The following is a 22,033-nucleotide window of genomic DNA, read 5'->3' as shown; positions in this document are numbered from 1 at the left end:
AAAATTAATAAGAGGAAACTTAATTCCTGGATCTCGGAAGCAGACGGTTGTATGGAAAGACGAGGAATCGATGCTTTGAAGGGTTTGGTCGACAAAAAGTTTGCAGACTGCACGCTATATGCCTTACGCTAAGTCTGCAAACCTTCACACCCCCCTCCCCAACCCTTTCATAATTACTACTGCATTAAAGAAAATGGGACACTCAGAAATGAAACACCTCTGGTTTTCCAGAGTAGTAAACGCTAAATCAAATATTAGGAGAATTAAGATGGAAATTAAGTTTAAACCGGCTATGCTTCAAACAAGTGAAAACGAAAAATCATTTCTTCTAGAATTAAAAAGAAGGAGTGGCAAAATCTGCCCTTATCTGGCAAAAAAGAAACCCGATTGAGAGTCCGAAACTCGTCTTCCGACCGCAGAGGGATCGTGGACCCGAATCCAGGACCCCTAACCTTGAGAAAAACCCTAACAATTTATTAATGCAAGGAAAACTAAAACCTAACTACTTACAGATGAATAATAAATATATGTTATTTTACCAAAAAAATCAGAATTAAAGATTCGGAACTCGTCTTACACCCGAGGACGAAATCAAGGACCCAAATCCAGGACGCTTCATTCGCAAGAAGGTAATATTTTGATGAGAGGAAATGGACGTATATTTTACATATTTCTGAGCAAATACTTAAAAATCACGAACTTACAATTTAAAAAAAGGGAGAATACTGGCAGCTCCCTTTGTCATAAATAAAATTGAACACTAGATAAATTTAAGAGAAGCTCATGTCCATGATCCTTTGGATGGTTAAAAGACCTCGCGCGTTAAGATGCATTACGTAGGGTTCTGTCATTAGGACTCAGTTTGCTGCTTTTATACAGAGCACGTGCTCAAAAAACTTAAGTCTCTCTCCAAAAACTTGTACAGGAAAACAATCAAAGGTTTCTAAAATTTTAACGCCTGGTGCACCGGTGTACGAGCTAATAAATTTGTTTATTTTAGAGATTTTGGACCACTTGTCTTGGAATATCGGAATTGGTGGCAGTATCAAAATTCTGACATGAAGAAAAAATTTTCTACAAATGTACACGATCTATTTAAAATCTTATCGGTTGAATTCGGATTCTTGTCGCATTGATCGGCACAAGGACAGGATCTAAGGACAATAATACGACACGAGGTTCCTAGTAGTCGACTGGATTGCGAAGCGTCCGAGTCACAATGAACTAGTTAAGAGACTGGAAAAACCTGGAGGATTACGGAAAGGAAGAGTATCTTCTCGTCATCATCGCAAGTTGCCGATGATAAAGGGAGAGGGGGGGAGAGAGAGGGGGAGGGGGAGGGAGGGAGGGAGAGGGGGGAGGGAGGGGGGAGGGAGAGAGGGAGGGAGAGAGACAGAGAGACACTATCATATCCATCGTCAAACTTACACTTCAAACTTTAGAGCTGTCAGGTTTTCACAAACATTTTCACGATTATTTATTTTAAAACAATTACTTAGACACTCAAAGTGTTCCATCAAAAACTTTTACAACTAACCAAATTATGATGAAGAAAGGTGAAAAATTACTAATTTCCATTTCCGAATTTTGGAAGTGAGAGGAGTTATACGCACAGACGGATCCTGAGGGTGAAGAAGTATAATTTGGATTTTATTCTAAAACTTTAAATTTCTCCCAAGTTTTGCTAAAATCACAATGAACAGACTCCATGGCCTGTTCACTAAAGAAGCCTAAACCACGTGGGTAGTTTTTACAAAAGTCAGAAACATGAAAAAATACACAATGCACTTTTGGCGTTACGGGAATTTCTAAACTCAAATAAGTTTCTTTAAAGTTTTGAATATTCTTGGCAAAATTTGCCTCCTACTTTACTTTAAAACAAGAACCCACGACAGCTTTGAAATTGTTAAATGTATCGACATATTTTGGACACCCCAATGAATCCCTTCGGGCAATATCAATTTTCTTGAGTAACGTAATACAAGACTTTCCATCAAATGCTGGGGAGCCATGAGTCATTTGACGCTTTGCATGACAAGAGTTGGCCCATTTTTCAGCATCTTTTTCATACTCTTTATGCATATTATCATAAAGTGTGTTAACTACGCCCAATAAGAGATGGAGTTCAGGAGGAGGTATAAGATCCAAGAATAATTTGCCCTCGTTGGTTTTAAATAATGGAGGATGGACACAATTTTTAAAATGTTTAGCTTTTTCCGATTAGATCTTGCTGCTATTCACTCTAAGTAATTTTTGTTACATGAGCCTACACGGAAAAAACGAGTTTAGGGCTGGTACCTGCGCCGAAGGTCCCAGCCCTAACCGGGTAGGTAAAATTGCTTCACCTCCACCGCCATAGGAGCAGGCCCGGCGCGCGTAGAGCCCAAATCTACCTGCTCCAGGGTTCAGCCCTACCTGGTAACAGCTAGACCCTGTCCAGGTAGGGCTGGGCCTTACCCGCGCAGGGCCTGCCCCTGTGGCGGTGGAGATGAAGCAATTCTAGGGCCCAGCCCTAATCTCGTTTTTTCTGTGTACCGTTCTGTACGCCCCTGCCTCATTCAATTTTGTCTTTCCAGCTTCACACCAGGAACAAGGGTAGGTACTGGAGTGGGCCATGATGCCGACTAGAATATTGGCTAATTTGAGATCAGTAGTAGTGATAGTGCTGGTAAAGTTATTAATTCCTAATTTTTCCCATAAGATATATAAATATTTCGGTATTTTCCTGGACATGCGGGGTACTACCTAATAAAAATCATTGTTTTATCCCAGCCTCTAATGACTTTCCCGTTTGGATCCCATCTTTATATTTTTTACTGGTACTTTCTTCGCTTTTCGAACCATTTACATCATGGTGTCTACTTTCCTTGGCAAAGCTCATTCCCTGATTTTTCCCCGATTTTTAGGAGCTCATTCCCTGATTTTTCCCTGATTTTCAGGAGCTCATTCCCTGATGAGAAACCGAAGTTTTCTCCTACCTTTCCCGGGATTTTCTTGGGGAAAAGAATATAATTTTCCAGAGTTTCAGATATGAATATCGAATTTAATTAATCTTACGGCCATTTCTTTGCCGCATATGCAAAATTTTAATTTAAAAGATGTTCCTGATGTTGATATAATCTAGTGAATGAGATTCCCGGTTTCTGGAAAAAATTCCCTGATTTTCCCGGTAAATTTTCATTCCCTGATGAATCCCGGTTTTTAAAAAAACTGGACACCATAATTTACATCCTCATCAGCACCGGATAAAATGGATAAACACACTTCCAGGAATCCTCTACCTCCATCGATGCCGAACTTAAGATTTACAATTGGAACATCACGCTTATTTTGAACATATTGTATAAATCCTCCGAGGTCACTACAAAAACTACTGTTTCAACAGATTTGGGTTGTTCTTTGTTTTTTTTCTTTTACAAACTTGACTTTTACAAATTTAAAAAACCTATCTGCTTCATGAGACAGTATTTTAAAGGTATCTCGTATACATTTGTTGAGATTGATCTCCTTTTTTGTAGAAACTCTAGTGACATTGGCAATGCCCAAAGTTGTTCGGTCACTAAGATTATAGCGAGTTTATATTTGGACCAAATTCTATGCGGATATTAAGAGTCTTTTGACTTACTCTGTGCGTGAACTCTGATTTTCAATGGCTTGCCATGAGATAGGGTGAGTTCTACCGATTCAGTTTTCTTAGCGACTAATTCTATATATCCCTTTTTCCTTTGCAACTTTTTAGACCAAAGCGGAACTTACTTGCTGTTTCATTTTTGAATCTAACGAGACATCGATAATGTCAGAAATGTTAATTAACAATCAAGTTTTACTACAGTCATATTTTAAACTAGCTTTTAATTTGGTGAAACAATCAGAACAGCGTTTCTCAGAGCTTTTTTTGGGGGGTCACTTCGCCTGACATTTGCCTTCTACGTTTCTGCTTAGGGGTCACAGAAAAATTTTTAGGTGTTACACTATTTAATAAGAATAGTAAACGTTGTAACACGGGCAAAAAACTTTCTCGGGCATGAAAAGTTCAGGAAAGTCGTACCTCATACCAGAGAATAACATTCTACAAATTCAGATCAATCCAAGAAGAAATGGGGCAGGGGAGAAATTTACTTGCCCTACATGAGCCTAAAAAAACCATAAAGTCGCGATTATTTCTCCAGGAGCTCCAACAACCGATTGCGAAATTGTGGTTTTTAGTATCTGGTAGTGCTCCTCTTGACATACCAGCAGGCTGATTATTTTCCGCGTCGATATTGAAATCGTTACGTTAACGCCGTCGTTAGCGGCAAAAGTATAATCGAGCGATTATTTCACTCCGCGCCGATCGTTAAACCGTGGCGGGATATTTGAGTCCGTCGATAAGTTAAAGGTTGCTCTACGGCAACCTCTAAGCTAACGATTCGCGGCAAGCTAACCTAACCTAAAAACATACCCGCGTGACGTCAAGAAAAGAGATGCGTTGTTTTCAACTTACGCCGCCGCGCAGTTGGAGCGCTGCTTGTATCGTAAACGCTCTCTGATTGGTTGATTATTATCTCTCACGTCGGCAACGTGGGGATCCAGATCGCTAACTTAACGACGGTAAGTTATCGAACGATGAATAACGATCAGCGGAATTCGATGTAAATGATCACTCGGCTAAAGGACGTCGTTAGAATTCAGTCGTTATCCGTGAGTCGCTAACTTATCGACTTGGATATCGACGCGGAAAATAATCAGCCTGCAGCTCAAATTTTTAAGACACGACCAACTTCGAGTTAAACCCTTATCAGGAGCACCGTGTAAGAATGTCCTTCTGTTTCGTGTGATACCACATACCTACTCACGAGTTTGAATAGTTGCTCGGTTGAATCCGCGTGAGAAGTGAGAAACCACGCAATTTTCATCTCAATGTCGCAAGAGATACGCTATATTTCTGGTGGATTACCAACAAAAAGGAGATATTAAGTATTCTTTTTTCATCTCAAAATAGCGCAAGATAATTAATTTGCACGGCGAAATTTTGAAAAAATGAAAAATACCGCGATATTCACCGTAAAATCGCGGCAAATACGGAGCCTATCCAGCGATTTTGAAAATCAAAGCAAATTACCTATTATTCTTCGCAGTATCGCGACAAAAACGCTAATTTTCCAACAGTTTTCATTCAGATCACAGAGATCACACAATTTTCATCTCATTATCGTGGAAAATACGCGACTTATCTATCGATCCAAGTAAAATAATAATGAATGTAAATAATATACAGGGTGTGTCTGGAATATCTGGCGAACGGGTTGGAATTTCGAAAAACGGTAAAGGACGTGTTCGTTTATATCGCGGGGGACACTAGGGTGCGTCAAAAAAAATGAAAGTCTGAAATGTTCCGCTCCCCAGGCGGCAATCGATGACGTTTGGTAAAAAAACATGTTTGCCAAAATTTGGGCCAATTTCAATCATTTTAAATGGTGCCAAAGGTCAATTTTGTGATGAAATTATGATATTTTGGTTTAGACCTCGATTTCGTACAAAAAACTCGATTTTACGCTGAAATCGTGCGTTTACGAGAAAAATGTCAAAGAACTCGACTTGTAGAGGATGAAATTTTACACTAGGAGGACGTCTTTGTAACCGATAAAAATCAAATTGAACTAGAAAAACTCAACTCGGTATTTATTTTTTTGGTCCTCAGAATTTCCGAGGTCTTACTAAGTAGTGGTTTAAAAGACTCATTTTTCACGAAAATAAGTCGAAAGAGGGTATAAATGAACTGTAGGCAAGTGTTGAGGATGCAAATGTCATCAGAACTTCCTCAGTTTCAAAAAAAGTTCCAACTATTTTGCACAATCCTCCAAAAAGTGTACGGCTCGAGAAGCAGGATCGTGCTATAATAGTAGGGGGAAAGTGCGGTTTGACCGGGAAAAATTGCGTAACAAACTTTCCCTATGTAATCGTCATCAGTAGGTCCCCCTGAACAACTTCCTAAAAGTTAAAAATGGCCCCACTCCCGGAATATCCCTCAAAAAAGTTAAAATTGAAAATGGCGGCCGTAATAAGAGGGTCCGGGAAATCGGTATTTTAAAATGCTCATTCTGTCTCATCATGTGAGGTAGCATTTCCTATGTAATTTTGGTCGTAGATTTCATAAATGAATTCCGCAAGGCCTCTTCTGAGCTTACGTTTCTCTCGGTAGTCGTATGTTTCCTTTAATTTCCTTTATTAAATACATTTATAACATCAAATTTAAGTTTCATGGCCATAAATACATGCAAATAAAGACACTTCACTTTCCTTGTTCCTTCGGTGAATATTTAAAAAAATGCAACCTCCTGCCTTTCACATTTGGCCGCCATCTTTGATTTGGAGCGCCCCCTTTGGCCGGAGGGCCTTGCGGAATTTATTTATGAAATCTACGACCAAAATTACATAGGAAATGCTACCTCACATGATGAGACAGAATGAGCATTTTAAAATACCGATTTCCCGGACCCTCTTATTACGGCCGCCATTTTCAATTTTAACTTTTTTGAGGGATATTCCGGGGTGGGGCCATTTTTAACTTTTAGGAAGTTGTTCAGGGGGACCTACTGATGACGATTACATAGGGAAAGTTTGTTACGCAATTTTTCCCGGTCAAACCGCACTTTCCCCCTACTATTATAGCACGATCCTGCTTCTCGAGCCGTACACTTTTTGGAGGATTGTGCAAAATAGTTGGAACTTTTTTTGAAACTGAGGAAGTTCTGATGACATTTGCATCCTCAACACTTGCCTACAGTTCATTTATACCCTCTTTCGACTTATTTTCGTGAAAAATGAGTCTTTTAAACCACTACTTAGTAAGACCTCGGAAATTCTGAGGACCAAAAAAATAAATACCGAGTTGAGTTTTTCTAGTTCAATTTGATTTTTATCGGTTACAAAGACGTCCTCCTAGTGTAAAATTTCATCCTCTACAAGTCGAGTTCTTTGACATTTTTCTCGTAAACGCACGATTTCAGCGTAAAATCGAGTTTTTTGTACGAAATCGAGGTCTAAACCAAAATATCATAATTTCATCACAAAATTGACCTTTGGCACCATTTAAAATGATTGAAATTGGCCCAAATTTTGGCAAACATGTTTTTTTACCAAACGTCATCGATTGCCGCCTGGGGAGCGGAACATTTCAGACTTTCATTTTTTTTGACGCACCCTAGGGGGACACCTTTTGACGTATTTTAAATTTTCCCCAACTGCGGGAGGGGCGCAAGGCGGGGGTGCTCCTCCCGTAAATCGAACTTTTCAAATGGCACTTCGATATTTTTATTTCAGAAATCGATTCTACGCAAAAAAACAAGTCACCCTGTCCAAACCGGATGTAAATCGGACAATTTTTCAGCGATTGGCAGAGGTTGAAACATTTTTCTAATGCTCTTTTCAAAAAATCCCCACACCGAATGGGATTGCTGTATCAAACCAAACCCTCCGCCAAAAAAACTCTTAAGCAGTGCCCTTTCCATAAAAAAGGAAAAAAATCCGCTGTACTCGAAAACTGGAGCACGCGGAGCCCTTTTCTTCGACATTAAGATGCGTTTTACCGAACATTTCCGAGGGGCGCTCATCGGGAGGGAGTAGTAAGTTTTGGACACGAATCAGCATTCTTTATTCTGAAGCATAAGAAACCAAATCCATGGAGAAACAGCTAAATAGAAAAATAAATGTATTACCTTCTTTCAGGTGCGTGTCAATGATTTAAGCCGCACCTGATGTTTTCATGAATGTTTAAAATCAGTTGTTACTCATCAGAACATTTATTTTCAAAAAGGAGAAGTTTAAACTTCCCGTTTATTCTTCAACGGTCATTCAAAACCAACTCTAGAAAATTGTCACGCAACGCGGAAAAATAGCGTTCTCAAGAACTTCAAGGTCCGGCTCAAAATTAATGAAACCCACCTGAAAGAAGGTAATCCATTTATTTTTCTATTTATCAGTTTCTCCATGGATTTGGTTTCTTATGCTTCAGAATAAAGAATGTTGATTCGTGTCCAAAACTTACTACTCCCTCCCGATGAGCGCCCCTCGGAAATGTTCGGTAAAACGCATCTTAATGTCGAAGAAAAGGGCTCCGCGTGCTCCAGTTTTCGAGTACAGCGGATTTTTTCATTTTTTATGGAAAGGGCACTGCTGAAGAGTTTTTTTGGCGGAGAGTTTGGTTTGATACGGCAATTCCATACGGCGCACTATGGTCTGGGAGCGCCGAATTGTGGCCATAAATGAGGAAATGGTCAGATTAAAATGAAACTTAGGGTACCAATGTTTTTTGGGTCGCTAAATTCAAATTTGACCTCAGATTTATAAAATTCTCAAATCCAAGATGGCGGCAGACCCGTAAAACTTAAAATTTTGAAAAAAATTCTAACTCTGATTTGGATGCCATATTAAATGACAGTTCGGCATAGGCGTAGCTAGGTCATTTTGCTGGGGGGGGGGGGGGCTGGCCCCCCACCACTGGGGAGTATGGAATATCCCCCAGCTCAATGGGGGGTCCGGGGGGCCTTCCCCGAAACATATTAACATACTACATGTTTACTAATTGCCGAAATATTTACTTTCTATCTGTGACGCATGAAAAATGCAAAAATTAAAAGGTAAAGAAAAAAAAGAAAACACTGTTTGTAATGCTTCTTTTGATGGTATCAGCTTGCTGCGTGCAGTAAAATGAGTAAACTAACAGTGTGTTGCGTTCCGTTAGGCCACGCAACTAAACTACCCTCCCGATAAAACGGGAAGTATAGCCAGTATTTGAAGGGTCTCCCGGCGTTCACAAACTAACAGTTAAGTAAGCGTTCACTAAAACTTGCCAGGCTCCAAAAGATTTTCAGGCAGAACTAACATTTATTTCAGTCATATAAGATTGAGCAGCCGACTGCGGTGTTCGGTTGGGTCACGCAACTGAACTAACCTCCCGGCAAAGCGGGAGGTATCGCCAGATTTGAAGGCGTTCTATGCGTTCGGTTGGGTTATGCAACTAAACTAACCTCCCGGCAAAGCGGGAGGTATCGCCAGATTTGAAGGCGTTCTAAGCGTTCAGTTGGGTCACGCAACTAAACTAACCCTCCCGGCAAAGCGAGATGTATCGCCAGATTTGAAGGCGTTCTAAGCGTTCAGTTGGGTCACGCAACTAAACTAACCTCCCGGCAAAGCGAGATGTATCGCCAGATTTGAAGGCGTTCTAAGCGATCAGTTTAGTCACGCAACTAAACTACCCTCCCGATAAAGCGGGAAGTATAGCCAGTATTTGAAGGCTCTCCCGGCGTTCACAAACTAACAGTTAAGTAAGCGTTCACTAAAACTTGCCAGGTTCCAGAAGATTTTCAGGCAGAACTAACATTTATTTCAGTCATATAAGATTAAGCAGACGACTGCGATGTGAGCCTTATAAATGCATTATCTTTTACACAAAGGAACGAAAAGTTCTAGTTCGTCCAAAAAAAAGCACCTATCTGCACCTATCCATCCCCTCTGCAAGAGACTAGTTTGGTCGTTTGAACGTCGCCAGACTACTCTTTGCTGGCTCATTTTTGCACAAATGACGCGTTTACCAGAGCAAAAGGCTTAAAAATGAGTATTTTTCCCAGAAAAAGATAAGAATTTATCGTAATTGGATAAATTCACCAATTTATTTTTTTGCTTATTAGTCCTGACTTGAGCATAATATACACACTCAGTACGGTGGTATTCGTGTTGACAAGACATTTAGATGCATACCTAAAGGGAAGCAGAGAAGAGGACGGGGGGAAGGTAAAGGCCAAGGTATAGAGTGTCATCTCCCTTAACAGAAACGTCCCCCCAAACATGTTCATTTCTGGCATTTTTTTAAAAAAACAAATATCGAACTCTTTGATCGTCAGACCTTGCTACGAAAAGTTTTGGGGCATACTTTAAAATATCTAAAAAATTAACAGCCTTGACATTTTTATATTTCTTGGAAGCAGTTCAACCATTTTGCGCTAATTTTTACGGTTACAAATGTTATTGTACAGATTTTAGGTGGAATAATAAACTTGAACTATTTCATAAAATAAATACAAGAAAGCGGAACTACAATTGCTACTGAGATCTAATATCCGTGCTTGAATTCCTTTCCCGATCAGTCCTTCCCAAGCAATCTCCCAGTAATATGGCTTGCGATCATCAAGCGCGAGTTCCCTCGGCGGGAGTCAAACTCGGGATCTCCTGATCATAGGGCTAGCACTACAACCATTACACCACGGCGAGTTGGTAAATGTGTATACATGTGCAAGCTCAAGAATGAAATAATGACCTTCGTTTTATCCAGTTGTCATCATTTCTCTAGAGAAAATATAATTTCGCTTGAAAATGTGTTTTCTCGCCAAAAAATCCAATTTTCCGGAAAACGAGCAACTGCTGGAAGAAAATGGGCATCATTTTTGGATTCAGCAGCCAAAATTACATAAGATTCGCCTTATGTCCAACTATGACCTTGCCTCATCTCTCTTATCTTGTTGCATAGCGAAATCGGATTACTCAGAAAATCACAAAACCGCTGCACTGAAAGGACCAAAAAGGCCCCAGACGCAAAAAATACGCAAAAAAACCAATAATATCCTGTTAGAGGAACATATGAGCTACATTCCTGCACCGATAAGAGCGTGTTAGCTGCTGTTAGTGATAACTAAAAGTTAAGGTGAAGGCCATTTTTTGGCTAAATTAGGACAAAACTTTGAAGTCTCGTGGTGGTCATAAAATTAATCTTAATACTAAAAACGATTAAACTATCAAAAAGTGCTCCCTTTGAGCTTTCTGTTCCATATTTGATCGAGGATCCATGCCGACTTTTAACATAACAGCACAATGTAGTATGTGGTGATGTTCACCTCGAATTCTCACATTTTTTCATTTACCTATCAGAGTATGTGAAGTTGGCCACCATATATCTGATCTTAAAAACACTTTAAAAAAATTCGATAGGCCATTTCACATTTGCCAAGGGATGTAGATAAGGGCTGCATGCTAGGTTGCCAGATGTTTGCACTTTCAAAAATCGGATTTTTGGCCACGATTTGGCGCTCTCAAACCATAGTGCGGCGTGGGGATTTTTTGAAAAGAGCATTAGAAAAATGTTTCAACCTCTGCCAATCGTTAAAAAATTGTCCGATTTACATCCGGTTTGGACAGGGTGACTTGTTCTTTTGCGTAGAATCGATTTCTGAAATAAAAATATCGAAGTGCCTTATGAAAAGTTCGATTTACGGGAGGAGCACCCCCGCCTTGCGCCCCTCCCGCAGTTGGAGAAAATTTAAAATACGTCAAAATGTGTCCCCCGCGATATAAACGAACACGTCTTTTACCGTTTTTCGAAATTCCATCCCGTTCGCCAGATATTCCAGGTGGCTCCTTTTTCGTGAGACACCCTGTATGATAGGCGAGTATCTATAATTCCCCTTCAATTTCGTTTGAAACCACATACCTTCTCCGGTGCTCGAATAGTTGCTTAGTTGATCCCGCGTGTGAAGATGTGAGAAACCATGCAATTTTCATCATTCAGTGAAAAATTACGCGTTCCTCACCTGAACATCGCGGCACGAACGCAAATTTTCCATTTCCAATGTTTGAATCAGATCATGAAGTTCACAAAATTTCCATCTTAAAATGGTAGAAAATAAAAGAGTCTTCTATAAATGCGAGCATATAAGTATTCATAATCGTCAGTAACTTGAGATGGGCGAAAAGCTAAGTTTTTCATTGCATTTCACGTGATAACCACATTCCTACTTCGGAGTTCGAATAACTATTGATTCCCCAATACGGAAAGAAAATGTGATCCGGCGCGGCGAGTTTCAGATATGTTTAGGTCGCAGAAAAATAGTAATATCAGGCATTTTGTCAAATGCCTAGGAATATAGTTACATTCTGACGGTCACAAAATTTAGTGAATTTATGGCGGAGAGCTCACGAGTTCTCAATATTTTAGGAAAAATAACTCATCAAACCTACGAACTCTTTTTGTCTATTCCTCTTCAATTGCTTTCTCATATTTTTAAATGTTGAAATTCTAAAAATTCTGTCTTACATGACATGCTGCAAATTTCAAGATATAAGTGTCTGCTCAGGAGCTAAAAATCATTTAAAATACTATTGTGTGATGCAAATTTTTACTGAGAATTTATTCTTACGGGAACGATTACATGTTTTGTCTAAAATTAGGAAAAGAATCGGAATTTCAATCTCAGTTAGAGTATTTAACCATTTGCTGAGGCATTTGAAAAAATGGCTGATTTTACTATTTGCCTGCGACATTTACATTCTATCTTTTAAATTTCGTATAAAGAGTTCAGACATGATATACATACCGATTAGCAGCTTACAGCACACACGACGCCATTCTAGAAAAAGGAAAATAAAAAAATTGTTAGGTTTTTCCTTGGCATAAAATAAATGAAGACTACGAACAATCAAACTAAGCATCAGGGTGTCTAGCAATTTTCACAGAAAAAAAGAAGAAAAAAACTTTTCGGACATTTCCTTGATTTCCCCAACAAAAACGGTCAAGAAACTAGAAAGAGAACTTAAAATCCCCTATAGGAAAAATATTCCTAATATTGCGACACGGTTGGACTGAATATATGTAAGTGAGAATGTGTTCATGTTTTAGGAATATATGTAACAAACAGAGTAACATAGATAGTGCCTTAACTTATGCGAGATATTTTTGCATCATTTTTAAAATTTATAAGACATCATCAGAAATTCGGGTAAAAATTTTGATAGAAATTTCCGCTGGAGTAAAATTCGCGGAACACTTTCCGAAAAAAAATCGTGCTTTCCGATTTCCCTGACGTTTTCCCTGATTTTCCTGACATACAAAAAAAAAATTCCCTGACATGTCCCGGTTTTTCCGGTCGCTAGACACCCTGTTAAGGGACATAACCTTAGAATAGACAACGAGGAAGATATAAATGGCCGAACAAATTAACGAAGAGACAGTTTCGAGCAATGGTGTAGTGAGGAGAGAGCAAAGATTTTACTAGGAACCTTCGTTACGTAATCCTCTTCATTATTCCTGCGGAGAAATTCTATCGACGGTGCCAAAAACTTCGAGGGGAAAAAGGCTCTGTTTTGCTCAGAAAATTAGGAAAACTGACTTGCTCAGGTGGGAGGAAGATAAGAGTGCGCAGTGGCGTGGTGTGCTTTGCGATTTATCGATTGATCTGCCATTTAAACCTACGGAAAATGATCGATAAACAGGGTGTTCGCAACGAACGCCTCAATAATCGATTCTTTACCATAGCTTCAAATGGAGAAATATCGATAATCGACGCCTCGCCACTGGAGTGTAGAGATCGGGAGCAGACCAATCGCTGAAGCTAACATAACCGATCCCATGAACGATCACTGGAAAAAAACACATTGGATCCAGAGTCCAGACTCTTGAAAACATTGACAAGAAAAAATACTCTTGATTCAATCGGATTTTTGCTTGAATCAAAACGAAATCCGCTTAAATTAAGAGGCTTGGTTCTTGATTTAAGCTAGATTCTGATTGAATCAAGCGTACTTTTTCTTGTCGATGTTTTAAAGAGTATGGACTCCAGAGCCAATGTGTTCTTTTTTCCAGTGATGTATTTCGCAAGAGAAAGACAATATCCATCCAGTAGGTTTCTGAGATTTTTATGCAGCACTTAGAAAATTGGTGACCCTCTTTCGATGATTTTTAAGAAAAGAAATCATCTATGAACAGTATCAACAAACTAAACTCGTTTAACGCTAGTTAACTCGAGGAACATCTGGCAGTATCTATGTTACTCTATTTGTTACGAATATTTTCATTCGTTTTTCGAGAGTTGTGGTGGGGGGAGGGGGGGGGGGGGTTGAGTGTTTAGGTGAGGGGCCGCGGAATAATTTGGGCTACCAATAAAGCTCTAATTTCCGTACTTTATTGAGAATTTCGATTTCTCCCATCAAGCACTGGAAAAAAAATAGCTTGGATCTAGAGTCCAGACTCTTAAAAAACATTGACAAGAAAAAATACTCTTGATTCAATCGGATTTTTGCCTCGATCAAGAACCAAGCCTCTTAATCTAAGCGGATTTCCTATTGATTCAAGCAAAAATCCGATTGAATCAAGAGTATTTTTTCTTGTCATTGTTTTCAAGAGTCGCGACTCCAGATCCGAGCGACTTTTTTCTCCAGCGAGTCCAATTTCTGCCCATGCAACGACGCACACTGGACAGAGTCAGTAGAAGTCGGACATAATCTGGTAACTTTGAAAGCTTGGTTTTCAAAAGTATGAAACAAAAAAGCTCGAGAGTGGTTCCATCGGTTTCTTCGTGAAACTTTCACTGTGAGACGTCTCTCGAAATTGAATTTGTGATGAATTAAAAATCAAAAGAAATAGCCAAAAATTTCATGTCAGACTTTTTTTGACTCGATCCACTGTGCGACGGCTGTATCTTCTTTGTTTTTTTAATTTTGATACATATCTTGGGAGCAAAAAGTAAGGCGCCTCAGAGGGATACAAGAGAGCCCTGCAGACCGATTAAATATTGAAAGATGTAAATGTAATGTAATGTATGTATGTGTATGTGTAAATTGAAAGAAAATAATGGAAAAACTATTAGATACGTACCAGAAGAGGGTTAGCCGATTGCCCGACGCCAAGCTGAAAGCACTCGCAACTTCATCACTGAAACCGCACTTTACACTGAAAAAATTAGCCGATATTAAGTACGTGAAAAAATTACAGATTCACCAGGTTCTGAATTATACGTGGTTAACTAACTTAAATTCTGCCCAAATAAGGTGTTTACATGTTATATCGTGGAATGAAGACAGGAGAGGCAAACCATGAAAATAAAATGATTAGGTACAATGATAGTTTAAGGCTTATAGAACGAAACCAGAGAAATAAAAATCATGATGCATGTCTTAAGAGCATGCCGAGCATGTTATGCATTATTCCATTATGATGATGTCAATTTGTGCGGCAAATGCGATATTTTTCATCAATTATTGTGTTTGTTTCAATAAATTTGGTTACTTGGAATCATGAGAAAGTAACGATGACTTTGCTTTTGTAGAAATGATAAAACATAACTTGATACATAATTAATTAATGTTAAATCATTACGAGTCATGACTTATGAGTCATGAAAAGTCTGACGATGAGTCAGGCCGCATCACTAAGTGCCGTCACTTGAGGCAATTTTCTTAAGACGCTAATTTTCGACGACAGAAAAATCATATAAAAACAAGAAAGCTCATTACTAAAATCTACTAAAATCAAGCTTAACTAAAATCTCTGATGAAACGGCCGGAAACCTACAATTTAGAAGTTCTTGGTTGGAATTACATATTTTTCAAAGTCTTTGATTGATCACTAAGAATGTGACAAATATTTCGTGGAATATTACTAAGTGCACGATAAAATTTGCTGAAAAAAGGCGGAGTTCATCAGGGCGCATCGCTAAGTGCCGTCACTTGAGGCAATTTTCTTAAGACGCTAATGTTCGACGAAAGAAAAATCATATAAAAACAAGAAAACTCATATATGATAACATATCGCTACGGATTTTCTTTCCATTCCTCGAAAATGGATGAGGAAGTGAATAGATAGATAGATACATAATAAATGAAGAAAATTACGAAGAACGAAGCTTATTAGGCCATTTAAAATTCTCTCAGTCAACACTGGAAAAAAATTGGCTTGGATCTTGAGTCCTGACTCTTGAAAACAATGACAAGAAAAAATACTCTTTGATTCAATCGGATTTTTGCTTGAATCAAAAAGAAAACCGGTTAAATTAAGAGGCTTGGTTCTCGATTTAATCGAGAGTACTTTTTTTTGTCAATGATTTTAAGAGTCTGGACTACAGATCCGAGCTACTTTTTTCTCTCGATGTTCAAGGTTAATCAAGATATGCAAGATAAGGAGGTGCATTAACTAATATCAAAGGCACACCACATATTTTCTTAAAGCTTACAGATAGGTGTATAAAAATATCAACAGTCTGGCATAATAAGCATTTTTTTAAACTTTACTCCCTAATTTTTTGTAAAAAAGGTTCTGAATAGTTGCACGGTGGTGAATCTTAGTAACTATCGGTGATGAATGAATAGTATTGAAATCAGGGCTACCGATACACTTACTCGCGTTTCGCGAACTTTCCTCTCACCAGCAAATACCTGTTCCAAATTGTCCTCACTTACAACTCATCGTCCTCGATTTTTATCATTTCTACTCACCGTTCTCGGTTTTACTCACTCTTGCTCACTGTTTCTCAACTTAACTCACTCTTTACTCACTGTTTCTCAACTTAACTCACTCGTTACTCACTGTTTCTCATTCGCACTTTACTCACTGTTTCTCAACTTAACTCACTTTTTACTCACTGTTAAATAACTTAGCTTACTCTTCACTCTCTGTTCCTTAACTTTACTCACATTGTACTCACCGTTCTCGACTTTACTCTCTCTTTGCTCATTATCCTCAATTTGACTCGCAGATCACTCGTAAAAATCGCAAGAGAAACTAGTTCTCACAGAATAATGCATCATTATCGATCATCATCATTCTATCGATCGCTTCAACACTCTTCGAGACACTGATGGAAAGTTTCACTGGCCGATACTCAAATTAAGATAAGTAACTAAATTAAAGTATATCAAATACACCGGCAGAGTGGCTCTGAAAGAATCTGAAGCTTAAAAAATTTAAAAATGTAAACTGAAATAATTCAGTAACAAATAAAATAAAAAACTTAGGTAGCAAATTTTAACCAATGAAAATTAAAATAACAAATAAAATAACCTGAAAAATAAAATTATCATAAGTACAGATAAAAGAGGTAGGACAGGACTACCGTGCGGAGGAAGAACGCCGTATGAACCTTCAGACGTTGCCAAATTTCCTTCGACAAATCACGAACTTTCAGGAAAATTTGTAAATATTCATCTTTCACTTTTTCATAGCATTTTGATGCTTATTTGATCTAAAAGCTCTGAAAACTTCAAGGAAAAATATTCAAAACTTTCTTGAAAAATAAATACTTTCCGAGAGGAAATAAGGCAACATGCGAATGCTCATACGGCATTTTTCCTTAGCACAGGAGAGTTGGGCGTTGTTCTTGTTGCTGCTTCTTCCGGTCCTTCTTCTTCTACCGCTGTTTTCCTTTTTCCGCCTGCGCCTCTGCTTCTTCCTTCTACGTCTTCCTCCACATATTCTGTTTTTTGCCTGCTGTTTCTTTTGCTGCTGCTTCCTCTCCTGCAGCTCTTGATGTTTCTTTTTCTCCTGTATCTTCAATTATTGCTGTTTTCTCTTACTCCTTTTACGTGAGTAGCGTTTTGAAGGACATGAAGATTTTACTTTTCTAGTGCAAGAAAGGGAACTGTGAGCCCCGCACTCTCCACCTTATTAATGGACTGCATTTTGCAATTTGGAACTATAAATTCTGGCTCTGCCGGAAAAACACTTATGTGCATAGGGAAACTAATGGCACATACGTTGTTTTTAAACCAGGCTAGAATCTATAGGTCCAAATTGCAAAATGTAGTCAATTTGTGATCCTCTGAGAAGCAGGATGATGGCGATGATTGACCTTGCGGCCGGAGATCCATGCGAGTACTTCCATCATTGTTGATAAGAGATTCCGTAAAGAAGGCAAGTTTGATGAGCGGAATGAATTGTGACGATGTAAATGCTGACGCATCAATCTGCCGAAGCTCCGGTAAAGAGGTCATTCCCAGAATGGAGCAAGTTGTGTGGCTGGTGTGACACTATAGTGCTGTTGTTAAAATGAGGGACAGGATGGAAGGATACAGAACAGCTTTGAGTTTTGTTAAATAGGTTACTTACGGGTTATGTCGACAACTTCATCTAGTACATGCGGGAAATTCGGATGAATGGGCAAGTTAATGAGACGCGGAATAGAAGAAGAGAAGATAACAAGGAGAGAGAGAGGTAATTGAAGAAAAAGAACTTTTCTATAATCAAGAGTAAGTGAATGTCTCACCTCCTCCGGTCAGTCGGTCGGTCCGTCGATCGATCAGACAGTCTGACAGTCGGTCCGTCAGTCCGTCGATCAGTCAGTCAGGTAATCGGTCGGTCAGTCAGTCCGTAAGTCGGTCGGTCAGTTAGTCAAACAGTTCGTTAGTCAGTCGGTCGGTCAGTCAGTCGGTCGGTCAGTCGGTCAGTCACTCGGTCAGTCAGTCGGTCAGTCAGTCGTAGTCAGTCAGTCAGTCGGTCAGTCAGTCGGTCAGTCAGTCGGTCAGTCAGTCGGTCAGTCAGTCGGTCAGTCAGTCATTCGATCAGTCATTCGGTCAGTCATTCGATCAGTCATTCGGCCAGTCAGTCGGCCACGGTAAAAGACAAGTTTGCCCCTGAAACCGAAGGGGCGGTAAAAGGCATCACCTAACTCTTTTCATGTCTCATAACTGCCAAAACGGCAGTTACAAGACACGAAAATGGCTAGATGGTACCACTTACCCGCCGACTCGCGTTGCAGAGGTGGACTTGTTTTTCCCGCAGCAGGTAACCATGCCCTGGTAAAAGCTGCGATAGTGATTGTTCCGAATGCGTACGATCAGGACAATTGCATGATCGTCAAACATGGGCACGCACCCACGTTTGATGACGACACGATCATCCTGAATGTACACATACTCAGAGCACTCACGATCACTCCTTTTACCAAGGCAAACGCGAGGTAATTCAAGGTCGCTGACCACAGATCATAAGGTCACCCATCGCCATCCACGGGCATGGCCTCTGGTCGGGGCGGAGTCTGCGGATCCCCCCTACTAGTGCTCCCCACACGGATCCGAAGTCCGGCGCTCGGGCGACGACCGAACGCCGAACGGTAAGGTCCAGTTACACGATCAAATTGAGCCATCAAAATGGGCCTCCCATTGGTCGCATTAGAATGCGACCAATGAGAGGCCCAATTTGACTGTCTCAATTTGATCGTGTAAACTGGACCTGTCGTTCGGCGGGTCGTCCACCCGATCGTCGGACGGACCGTCGTGGGGGCACTTTTACCTGAACTGACGGCGGTTCTGCCACGCCGAGCGCCACAGCTGTGAATGCAAGTCGTTGCCGAAACGGAACTTCCGGGACCTCCTGAAGCCCGTGTCACACTCACAGTGGGGGCGTCGATGCCTCCATCCAACAGGGTCGTGCCCCATGGGGTGTGTTTGTTTTTTTTGTTTTTTTTCTTTTTTTTTGGTTTATTGTGTGTTGTTGTTATTTTTTTTTTCTTGTGCGGTTTTTTTTTTTTTTTTTTTATTTGTTTCTTTTTGTTTTTTTGTTTTTGCTTTTTTTTTTTTTGTGTTATGTTTTTTTTGTTTGTTTTTTGTTTTTTTTTCTTTTTTTTGTTTTTGTGTTTTGTTTTTTTATTTTTCTTTTTGTGTTATTTTTGGTTTTTTTCATTAGATTTTTTTTTTTTTTTTTTTTTTTTTTTTTTTGTGTGGTTTATTTTTTTATTGGTGTTTACACACAATTTGGATTTATGGTTTTTTTTTTTTATTTTTTTTTTTATCTTTTTTTATTTTTTGTGTATGGTTTGTTTTTGGTTGTTTTTTTTTCTGTGTTTTTTTTTTTTTGATTTTTTTTCTGTTTGTTTTTTTTTGATTGTTATTTATTTGTTTTTTTTTTTTTATTTTTTTTTTTTTGTTTTCCTGTGGGTTTTTTTTTTCTCTTTTTTTTTTTTATTCGTTTTTTTTTTTCTTGTTTTTTTTTTCTTTTTTTTTATTCTTTTTTTTTTTTTTTTTTCGTTTTTTTTTTTTTTTTTTCGATTTTTTTTCTTTTTTTTTTTGTTTTTTTTTTCTTTTTTTTTTTCTTTCTTTTTTTTTTTTGTTTATTCTTGTTTTTTCTTTCGTTTTGCGTTTTTCTCTTTTTTCTTTTTTTTTTTCTTTTTTCGTTTTCTTTTTTTTTTTTTTCTTTTTTTCTTTTCTTTTTTTTTTTTCGTTTTTTCTTCTTTTTCTTTGTTTTTTTTTTTCTTTTTCGTTCTTTTTTTTTTTTTTTTTTTTTGTTTTTTTTTTTCTTTTTCTTTCTTTTTTTCTTTTTTTTCTTCGTTTCGTTTTCTTCTTTCTTTTTCTTTTTCTTTCTCTTTTTTTTCGTTCTTTTTCTTTCGTTTTTTCTTTTCTTTCTTTTTCGTTCTTTTTTTCTTTTTTTCTTTTTTTTTTTCTTTTTTTCTTTCTTTTTTTTCTTCTTTTCTTTCTTTTTTTTCTTTCTTTTTTTTCTTTTTCTTCTTTCTTTCTTTCGTTCTTCTTCGTTTTTTTTTTTTTCGTCTTTTTTTTCTTCTTTTTTTCTTTCTTTTTCTTTTTTTTTCGTTTTTTTTTTCTATCGTCTTTTCAGACCTTCGTACTTCTTCTCGTTCTCGTTCTCGATTATCAGGGTGTTCGCAGCGAACACCTTGATAATCGATTCTTTACCATAGGTTTAAATGGCATATCAATCGATATACCGCAAAGCACGCCACGCCACTGCAACTGGAGCTGAGACGATGAGCATTGACCTCATATCCATGAGGTCCGATCTCATCGTATCAGCTCCCATTTGCGATGTGCGAAACCGGCTCGTACCTCTTGCTCCCTTTACGGTGATTCGATGGACGCCATATTTTGTGTCAAAACGGCATGCGATATATCGCATCAATTGGTTCCATTTTTTCAGCTGCTCGTCATTTTTCTCCAATTTTGAGATCGCAATTCTGTTGTCAGGAGACTAAAGCACTCACTTACCAATTTTAACAAAGAAATTCAACGTAATGAAGGCGTGGTTTTTTTAGAGAGAAAACTTCGCATTCGATACTGTACTCGAATGCGATATTTTCTCTCTAAAAAAACCACGCCATTATTACGATGAATTTCTTTGTTCAAATTGGTAAGTGAGTGCACAAGTCTCTTGACAACAGAATTGCGATCTCAAAATTGGAGAAAAATGACGAGTAGCTGAAAAAATGGAACCAATTGACGCGATATATCGCATGCTGTTCTGACACAAAATATGGCGTCCATCGAATCACCTTGACACATGGACCCACCCCTTGGAAGTGACATCCCTTCGGGGATTTCTGTCACTTTACCAGGGCTGCAAAATTTTCTCGATCGCATGGCAGCTCACGTGAGAATTGAGAAGGACTGAAAATTTGGGGAGGTTTTTTTCTGTCTTTTCTCCATTAAACCAATTTCCATCAATTGCCCGAGTAGCACTGATTGCCATAAGTAGCAATTACATTGTAACAATATTGCAATTCCACTGAGTGATGTGTATGTTGCCTAGCTCCTATTTGAAGGGGCCCCGTTTATTGAAACTTGTTGCAATTTTTCAATGCATTGCATATTGCCTATCTTTCTGACACATGGAACTCATTTTGTTGATTGTTTAAAATCAGCATAAATCGACTAAATGATGTAAAATGTTGCAATTTAATGGTAAAAAAATTACAATTGTATTGAATCAAATTGCAATTTAATTTCAATATTTTCATTGCACTGTGCTACTTGGGTTGGGGGGAGAAAATTACACGTGGCACGTGGTTTTCGTTTTGAATGTCTTTGCAGCGCGCTGCTTTTCGGGAAGGAACTATCAAGCGCGCTTTTTCATGTGCTGGAAGAAAGTCTTTCAATAGCGCTACTTTTAAGGGAAAAAACTGTTAAGAGAGTTCTTTTAGGTAGAGGCCCAATTATAGCAAACCATCAAATTTTTGTTGAGGCAAATTATAAATTGAGGAAGGTCAAGAACTTCTTGCATCCCTGCGGTTTTTTAAGCTGTTGCTAATATACCAACGTACATTTTGATTTAAACGGTTTTCTAAGTAGTTACTTTAGTTATTACTTACTTACTTACTTACTTACTTACTTACTTCCTTACTTAATCCAAAATTTTCCCTCCACTTTCTGATCTCAATACCATCCTTTCAAAGCATTTTCGTGAAATCCCTCTCTTTTTCAAACGAATTAATCTCCAAATTTAATGTATTCTTTCCTTGTCCTAACTCTTAATTTTGTACTACCTTTTTGTGGCCCCTACTTTTGAAATTTT

At 38.5% G+C, this 22,033-nt stretch overlaps 1 long non-coding RNA gene across 1 annotated transcript in view; it reads right to left on the bottom strand.

Annotated features, from left to right (window-relative positions):
- Positions 1-11,823: 11,823 nt before the first annotated feature.
- LOC140223852 (uncharacterized) overlaps positions 11,824-22,033 on the bottom strand; it is a 378,065-nt gene continuing 367,855 nt past the window's right edge. Inside the window, exons 2-3 of the long non-coding RNA XR_011899133.1 lie at positions 14,621-14,695; positions 11,824-12,377 (exon numbers count right to left, since the gene is read on the bottom strand). This is a non-coding gene — a long non-coding RNA (uncharacterized lncRNA). The remainder of the gene's footprint in view (positions 12,378-14,620; positions 14,696-22,033) is intronic.

The sequence above is a fragment of the Bemisia tabaci genome, chromosome 1 (assembly GCF_918797505.1).
Source record: "Bemisia tabaci chromosome 1, PGI_BMITA_v3".
Lineage (NCBI taxonomy): Eukaryota > Metazoa > Arthropoda > Insecta > Hemiptera > Aleyrodidae > Bemisia > Bemisia tabaci.
The sequence above is the reverse complement of the archived record's forward strand: the minus strand, read 5'-3'. Positions and strand labels throughout refer to the sequence as shown.